General features: G+C 35.6%; 1 protein-coding gene and 1 long non-coding RNA gene across 5 annotated transcripts in view; one reads left to right on the plus strand and one right to left on the minus strand.

The window, feature by feature from the left end:
• The window catches only part of SHANK2 (SH3 and multiple ankyrin repeat domains 2), a 320,358-nt gene that overhangs the window by 236,085 nt on the left and 75,521 nt on the right, over nt 1-8,752 (plus strand). The window lies entirely within an intron of this gene.
• The window catches only part of LOC308070638, a 38,673-nt gene continuing 34,807 nt past the window's right edge, over nt 4,887-8,752 (minus strand). The window contains exon 2 of the long non-coding RNA XR_013930795.1: nt 4,887-8,692. This is a non-coding gene — a long non-coding RNA (uncharacterized lncRNA). The remainder of the gene's footprint in view (nt 8,693-8,752) is intronic.

The raw sequence follows: 8,752 nt of genomic DNA on the forward strand, positions 1-8,752 counted from the left end.
GTTTCTTCAGCTATTTGTGGTAAAAACCCTTCATACTTTGAATGCATTTTATAATTGCACATCCACATTTTAACTACACATCTAACTATATATTAGAACAGCAACAAAAAAAGTCAGCCTCACAGGATCATTCATCTTCTCCTCACCTAAAATTACTCCAGGCCTTGACTTAAATTGAAGGTTCAGTTTTGATGAGCATTTCCATATTATTTTGGTTTTAAATCATTTAGTTACTCACCATGCAACAGACCATGGTCTACTTAAGTTTGAACAGAAAAATTCAGTAGGATTCCCCCTCCTCCCATCACCCAACTGATCTGAATGAATTTGGGTTTTATCACTGAGTTTTGGGGAGAAGTTTCTTTAATTTGGTGACCTCCCTTTCAAATTGTGGGTCAAAGAGCTGACTGAGCATTCTTTGGTGTTTAGAATTTGCAGCTCAGAAATATTTATTTTTTGGGAAGGAAAGGGTGGATTTTAAAAGTAATAACAATAAAAAGGTAATTAACACTTCAGCTACATAATAATAAAAAAAAAAAAAAACATTTTAAAACTGATTTCAAATATGTACTGATAGGTTAAAGTTGTTTGTTTTACCAGCCACATCATGTTTTAGCCAATGAGAGAGATTCAGATAAAAAATTCTGTTTCTTTTTCAAAATCAAAAAATTGATTTTGTGGGCAAAATCTGGCAGATTACAGAATACTGTGTACTTATATCATAGCATTTTGTTAAAAAATTACATTTACAAAAACTGCATCTCAAAGATTCAGAACAGTCTAGCCAAATCTTCATCTAGTTACTACTTTCAGCAAGTAACATTTTTACCGCCTTATTTCCAACAGGGGAAATGCTCATTAAAACTCCATTTAATTTGGTGTTAACGATGTCATTAGCTCCTTCCTCTACATGTTTCATGTGAGTCCTCCCCCACACCTACATTCTTTTTCCCAGTTTTCCTCCATTCACTCGCTTCCCCCCTTTGTCTGTCCCCAAAGTCCCTCCTGTTGTGTTAATAAATGCTAGGCAAGGGTATATAGCATATTTTACAGATTCAGAAGAAGCAGTAAAATGTGTGCATTGAAAAGTGTTTTGTTTGTGAATGTTTGGTTGCATTTGTCACAGGTTTATCTTTGGAGATCTAGGAAAACAATCTTACATTACAGGAGTGTATTTGGTTAACAAATCAGCTGTCAGCCAGGAGAAAGAGATTCCAACTTTCAGGTCTTTTTGCAGAAAGTGTCTTGCTGTGCCTCCCATCTAAATTTTGGCTGATCTCTTAATGCCTTAGATTCTTCATGCAAAAAAAAAAAATCTGCTTTTTGTTGTATCTAACTAAAGGTACCTATTGAGTTATTTTTTTAGTCCATACACTTTTGCCTCTCTGGTTTGCTTTTATTGAAGCATCTAGGTTGGAATTGACTTAGTTTAGACCAAATTTTAGTTGAATTTTATATTGTGGAGACTCAGCGAAACTGAATAAATAAAATGGAATATGAGGGGTAAAATACGTTATTATTCTACTTAAGCTTGTTTAAGAAAATGTATAGACAGGGTTTGTTGGTAAGTAGAGAATATTTTATCATAATCTTACCATTATGTTGATGTTACTTTTTTTTGTTTTCACATAAATTTAAAAGCACAGCTCATCTGTTTTAGCTGTTTGTAAACATTCAAGTGATTTTACTAGCTAACTGCATGGCATGTTTTTGTGTCGATGGGGAAAGGATGTTGACTGGGTTGTTTAATAAACACTTCTTGTAGAAGGTCTTTTTTTTCCACACTTAGTACTATAATATGGTGGCTCTTGTTACTAGGATCAGTTTTAGAAAAGGGTGGCTGCTGCCTTCCTGTACAGCTCTGTGCTGGGGTGCCCAGGCCTGATTTGCTTTGATACCTGCTAGTTGTAGATGCTTTGGCAACCAGTGTCAGGAAGCTGGAAGTGTTAGTCCTGCCACCAGCCTGTGCACTTACACAGACTTTGTTTCCTTACAAGTCCTGCGCCTTGCATCTCAAGTGTGTTTTTCTGCTGAAGAACCCTCTCTCCTTCAAACCTCAGATACTCTTCACCTGCTCTCCAAAGTACAAATTCACTGTAACGTTTTTCTTCAACAAGATAAAAGTTTCCTGTTTCCATTTATGTCCTATTTCACTGAAGAAAAGACTTAAAATACACAGTATAATATGCTTCCTACCATGAGGAAGGGTGGAAAGATTCGTAAGTACTAGGTTGACTTAATTCCTGCTGATATGAAACTGCTTTAAATTGAACCTTGTTTTCTAGCACACCAATTGTGGAGTTGATGCCTCTTCTGAAGAGAAAGAATTTTAAAATAAATTGATTTTTCACTTAGATTGTTTTTTATTATTATTATTATTTTTAGACTGGCTTCCTAAGGGACAAATTCTGCAGTCTTCATGTCTGCCTGTTCACCCATTTATCACTACCCGACCTCCCCCCCATTTTTCAACACATCGGTTAATTTCATGCAAATGTGACAGAGCTAGAAGTCATTAGATCTAATCATTAGTCATAAGATCTAGTCATTATATTTAAGTCATTAGTCATAAGATCATCGTTTCTACAAATTTAATAAAAAATGGTGGTTGACTTGATGATAGAGATCCAAAGTAGTCCTTTCACTTTGGGGGAAAGGTTGGCAGAGCCTGAGCTTGGCAGCACCCAGCTGGCATCCTTGTGTGCATCCTGGTTGGGACTGACGCATAGGAAGTGCAAAGGAGAGAGCAGTTACTCCTCCGGCCACAGGATAGATTGCTTCTTGCACAGCCATCTTGTAAAACAAATGTGCATTATAAAGAAAGGATTACAGTGGTAGAAGAGCTTTAGTGGACAGATACATGAAAACATTGAGGTTCAGTTTATTTAAAAAAATGGATTAACTTTTATTGAACATTGTTTCCTGGGTCAGCCAGGATCCTTATTTTTGTTAATCTTCTCATTGGTAAAAAGAATATCCTATCAGGTTTTCCAACTTCCTTTTGATAAACATCTTCAATGTTTCATAATTACTGTTCCTAGTAGGTTCTTCATAGAATAAATTAAGCAAAACTAACCAAGAAGTCCTTATAAGACTGCAGCAGCAGCAAGTGGTCTTTGACTAAAATTTTCTTTCCAAGTGTGTGTGGTTTTGTTTACTTGGTTCAGTTTTATTTCTTCCCACAGAAAAAGAAATAAATAAGGTAATCAAGTGACTATAGTTATAAAAAGAGAACAAACTAAGACAGTATTGTCAAATAGAAACTTGACAAATTGGATCATATTTTGGTTTTCCCAATGCAGTATAGACAGGTATTTCTAGTCAGATCTGACAGTGAGGCTCATCACTGGCCTAGTTGTCTTTTCACCTTTCCCCTTCTATCTCCAACAGCTGCTGCAGTATCTGACTATATACAGTATCTGACTATAGATACTGTAAGGTAATCTGTGCAGTTTATTTTTGCACTTCTGTGCCATGACAGTCTGTGGTAAACCATGATGAGTGTACAAATTCGGCTAGCTGAAGTATCAACCTAGCAAAAGAGAGAAAAGGTGTTTCAGATGGTTTGCACTTTTATATTGTGTGTTGGCATACACATAAAAGGTATTTTGGATCATTAATTGTTAACTTGCTTATTTAGCTTCATTAGAAGCATTTTTATAGATTTTTTAGAAGTTCTTAGAAGGAAGTTCAGAAAAAATATTTTTTGCAGGCCAAATCCCTGCTGCTTATCTTCCAAAAATACCTAGTGGCTACTCACTAATTAATCAGATGAGGCTTCTTTGTAGACTGCTTTCTGTCCAAATGCTTTTTTCCTGACTTTCTTTGTCTCTCTTCTGATTATTACAGCATGGTGGATAAGTCTGGGGGCTGATTTTTCACTACTTCTTAAGCACCATGTGCTCATGTATGTAAATACTAGCCCTTTTTTGAGGTGCACCTTTCCTTAAAGCCACTGGTTTTGTCCCAGAAGGACAGATAATACAATCAGTGATGCCTTTACAGAAATTGTCAACCAAATTCTTTGTTGCTGCCTTTATTTTTGTAGTGAATGTGTCATAATTGCATAGACTTGATTACAAGCACAAAGAAAATTGTTGCTAAAAATCAGTTACTTATTTAAAATTTTGCATTCCTGTCAGTGAGTATATGTTAATAAGCGACAAGACAAACTGTCTTTGGCCTTACCAGCTGAGCTTCATTCATCACTTTTGATGGTTCTTTACCTGATTAAACCCATGTATCCTTGGTTAATACCCATCACTGAAAATGTAAGGGTAGGGTCCTGGCTTTGCTGAAGTCAGCATGTGACAGAGAAAATGAATTCATTTGTTCATTAATTTTTCCATTTAATACATTAGATTTTTTGCTTGTTCTCAGGTATTTACATGGTCGTATTTAGATAATGAAAGTAAATTAACAGCTATTTTATAATATAAACTGACCCATTTATGCTCTTAATTTGTAAAAAGCTCATGGAGTTAATAGCAAAAAATAAAAACATTTGATTACATTGAAGGAACTGAGATTGCTCTATGCGTAGATTGGCCATGTCTTTCAGAGACTTCAGGGAGCTTGATTTGTTAATCATTTTATGTAATTAATGCCGATGGGTGCCTCCAAATTCCTAAAGCAAACTGTGATGAAAAGTTCATGCTGGAAAAGTTTAAATATGCTCCAGTTAATTCTATTGAAAGAAGGAAAATGAACTTTTGATTTCACTCTTGTGCCAGTTCAGCTTTCAGAAGCATGTTTTTTTGGACAAGCCATGCTATGCATAGGAAAAGAGGAGTGTTCCACTGGCTCTTCATTAATGTCATTTCCATGAAGTTTATGAATTAATTGTGTGCTATTACTCTCTGATCAAGAAGTACACTTAAAATAACAGAGGATTTTTTTTCTTTTAATAATTGTTTTCTGTTTTCTGTCTAATTATCCCATACATGAAAGAAAGGATCTTCTTAGTGTCCTCAAACTGGTACTGTCTGACTGACTCCTTTACAATAGATTTAGTCTGTTACAAATATAGCTTAGAGGGGGAAGTAATACCACTGTCAGTAAAGGAACAGCTTATAGAGAAATTATAGGACTAAATTCTGTGAAGCAGCAATTCATCCACAAAGCTGCAGAGATGCTCTCTGGTGCATCTTGTTGTGGGCACAGTGCAGATTCTGCCACATCCTTAAATTGCTGGAATTGCCATGGGGGGGGCTTTGGCTGCGGCTGCAGCCTTTGCCCAAACGATTAAATCAATCTCCTTCTCTAGAGGTTATTCTGTTAAAAGAATCTTTCTGGAATATGAGCTGAAAGAGATTTGTTTAGGCTACCAGCTGTGTTAAACAATGAAACAAATGTGACTGATTTAATTAGCTGTTGATGTGTATCATATAGCAATAATGTCAGACATATGTCATGTTTTTAGCGCAAAAAATAAGCATGAAAGAAGTTATTTTAAGAATGTAAATTGCCTTCTAGAAGGCAATAATTTGTTATATAACACAAAGTTTATAAATCATATAGAACAGATGCTTTGGGACCAAAGTTACAACATTTTTAGTGTGGGTCTTAAATAGCTTTTAAAGAGGGCTATATCCACTTAACCTGGGTTTAAGCTTTGGCAATAAGATGCAAGAAAGCATAATTTTTGCAGTTTCTGTGAGCTTGGAAGGCATAATGGAATAGAAACCTCCCAACTCTTATTTTTAATCTTTTAGAGATCTTTAAGGATGCATCATTGTTTATATCAGTTAAGCTGATAAATGATCTAATAGAATGTCTTGGCTTTTTATGTAAATAACAAAAAGAGCGCTCATGCATTGATTCCTCCTTTCTGAGACAAAGCAACCCTTTTGAAATGGTTGTGAGTTTCAGTGGATTCCAGTGAATTTTCAGATTAAATATTGATTTCATGAGAGGAGTTTGAATTAATCAGACTGTGGACGATATACTTTCCATGTAGGCATGGTCAAATAATGAGACAATCAAAGGTGGTTTGTTTCTACTGAAATTGAGTTTCAAGCTTATGTTATTCCTTAAATGAGCAGTGATAATAGAAATACTGGTTTTCATTTGTGCTCATGTTTGGGGATCTTGACTAAGCTAGCCACAGGGTATTTTGTCTTTTTTGTGAAGGTGAGCCATTTGATACATCATGTGGTCCAGAGCTCAAAAGAAATTATAGTGTCTGCCTGAAAGCCAGACAATGTATTTAGTGGCAGATGACATGCTGGTATTTGAGAGGAATCTGAATAACAGCTTAAATCTTTTCACTAAAAGGGAAAATAGGAAAAAAAAAAAGTGAATCCAAGCAGAAGCCAGATTGATTTTTCTGGTGGTTGAAGTTTTCCATCTACTGCATGGGATTTTTCTAATGGGGGGAAGAGATCTCAGTACAGTAGGAGCAATACAGAGTGAACAACAACAACAGCAGGGATTTTTTAATAGGGCTAACTGTACAGCTAATCATCAGGTGTATAGTCAGCTTGGTTGATTCAACAGATGCAAGTGAAGTAGCTGACACATATCTAAAATTTTATAAATGCAGTGTACTATGTGGAAGACTGACATGATTCACTGCTATCTTACATTTTTATGGGGAGATCAAGGGTATTAAGACTGTTTCTTTGATCACGTTAAAAGATTTGTGGCTTAATAGGTGCAGAAATGAAGATCCCAACCTGTTTGTCAAGTAATTAAAGGGACAGTGGAAACCAGTGTTGAAACTCAAGGGATAAAATTAATTATTCATATTCAGTTATCAGATTCTCAAAGTGAGAATGATTGCCGTTTTCATAAGTGGATATGATTGAGACAACAGGGATAAATTGTTAACTGCCTGTGTGGGCTGCAGAATGATGTAGTTTGTATAATGATTGTCATAGAGATGTAAGGCTGAGGTGGAGAAATAGAAAGCAGCAAAAGACATGAAACAGAACATAAAATATTTTCTTGCTCTTGATCAACATTCAATTGTTCATCTTTGCTATATCTGTAAATGAACAGGTTTATTATTGTCATCTGGTTTAGCGTCAGATTTTGGAGAACAAAACTGTGAGAAGATCTTAAGTGAAATTACAGTGCTACACAAAGTTGTTAGAATCATGAAAAGCTGTTAGAATCATGAAACTGTCACATACACTATTTTTTTTCCCAAGTGGTAAGTACTCAAGTTCAAGGACTCACAGTTCATGTTAAGGGAAGGCTAGCCGAGATGTACAATAGGGAGAAGAAAAAGAAACCAGTATTCAAACCAGTATTTTGTATTGAGCATTTAGCTCTTTCTTTGAATAACTGCATTATTCAATAGCTTTTAAAAGTGACTAATAATTTGCTCACATGGATTTAGGCCATTTCAGAAACCTCTCTGTTAGCATACTCCATGCCCTTTGTGCTGTAGGATGTAAAAGATTAACTTGAAATTCCATCCTTGGTTTGCAGTGCTGACTTTATATACTTATTAAAAAATTCAAACATTTTTTCAGTGAAGTCATCTCCATGGTGTTTAAGATACTGAGCCTTAACTGCACTTTTTAGGCATTAAAACTTTAACAGTAGCACACAAAAATAGAAACCTATTTGGTAGTAGCTCTTCTTTGAGTCTTGATATATTTATAAAAATCTAATGCCAATGTCCTACTATGGGTGCTAGCAGGTTAGATTTAATGTACCTGGAGTATATTTTAAGCCTGTAAACAGGAAGTGTAGTCTAATGAGTTTAATCAAAATCATTAGCTGCATCTCCAAACTAACTTCTGATTGAGCCACTGATAATGATAGGTGCTTGATTGGCTTCTCTGACTTAGTTGATACAGAAGTCCAGCAACAGATGAGTAATCCCTGGATACACCTCTTCTGCAGTGGGAGCAGTAATTGAAGTATGATGAGGCAATACTTGTGCTGGAAAAAAATAGTGAGGCTGTGTGGTTGCAGTCTTGCCATGGCATCCTGGGTAAATTTCTGTTCCTGGAGATCTCTGCTATTGCAGGTGTTGCTGTCACTTCTGGATCTAGACATCCTATTTAAGATATCAGCAATCAAACTTGTTTGGAAATCATGAAGTGGTATCAAATATGTGTAACAGCATCAAGATTTAGAACTTACAGCTAGGGAGAGCCTCATACAATAGAAGCAAGATCATGCAGTTATCAGTGTCCTCCTAGATGCATTGTGGAAGGAATCGTTTCAGGAGCTTTAGAGCACGTCTCCGCTCTGTCAGACACAAACCATGTGGGGAAAACTACTGCTCCCAGACTGCCTTGCTGCTCTCATCAGATTCCTAAGCAAAGGCCCCCAAGAGCAAGGCATAAACAAGTGTTCTTGGGATTTATTTTAAGTGGATTATACATTTTCATAAAAATAATGTTTGTCAGTAGATTACAACAATGATTTTAATCAATAAGTAATGGAGGTGGAGGAGTATTTTTATTGAATACTTCTAGAAAAGATAGTTTATTTGCTGGTAATAGGAATAGTAAGGCTAAGTGTTCCTCATTATTCAGAAAATCTCTCTGGCTCGGAAAAATGGTGAGGCTTTTTCCATTTCTATTGCAGACTAATTCACATCTTCATTTTTATAGGGTTTTTTTATGACTTGTATCTCTATGATTTGTAAGCAATGTAAAAATTATTTTACTAGAAATAATAAAATAAGCCTATTAGTATTCTGAAATTTACACTGTGCTTAAGAATTTGCCTTTTCTAAAGAGGTGAAAATTAATTCTAAAAAAGACCACATGAAGTTGCCATCCTTTGC

This window comes from Falco punctatus (assembly GCF_963210335.1).
Source record: "Falco punctatus genome assembly, chromosome: 10".
In the NCBI taxonomy this organism is placed as follows: Eukaryota; Metazoa; Chordata; class Aves; order Falconiformes; family Falconidae; genus Falco; species Falco punctatus.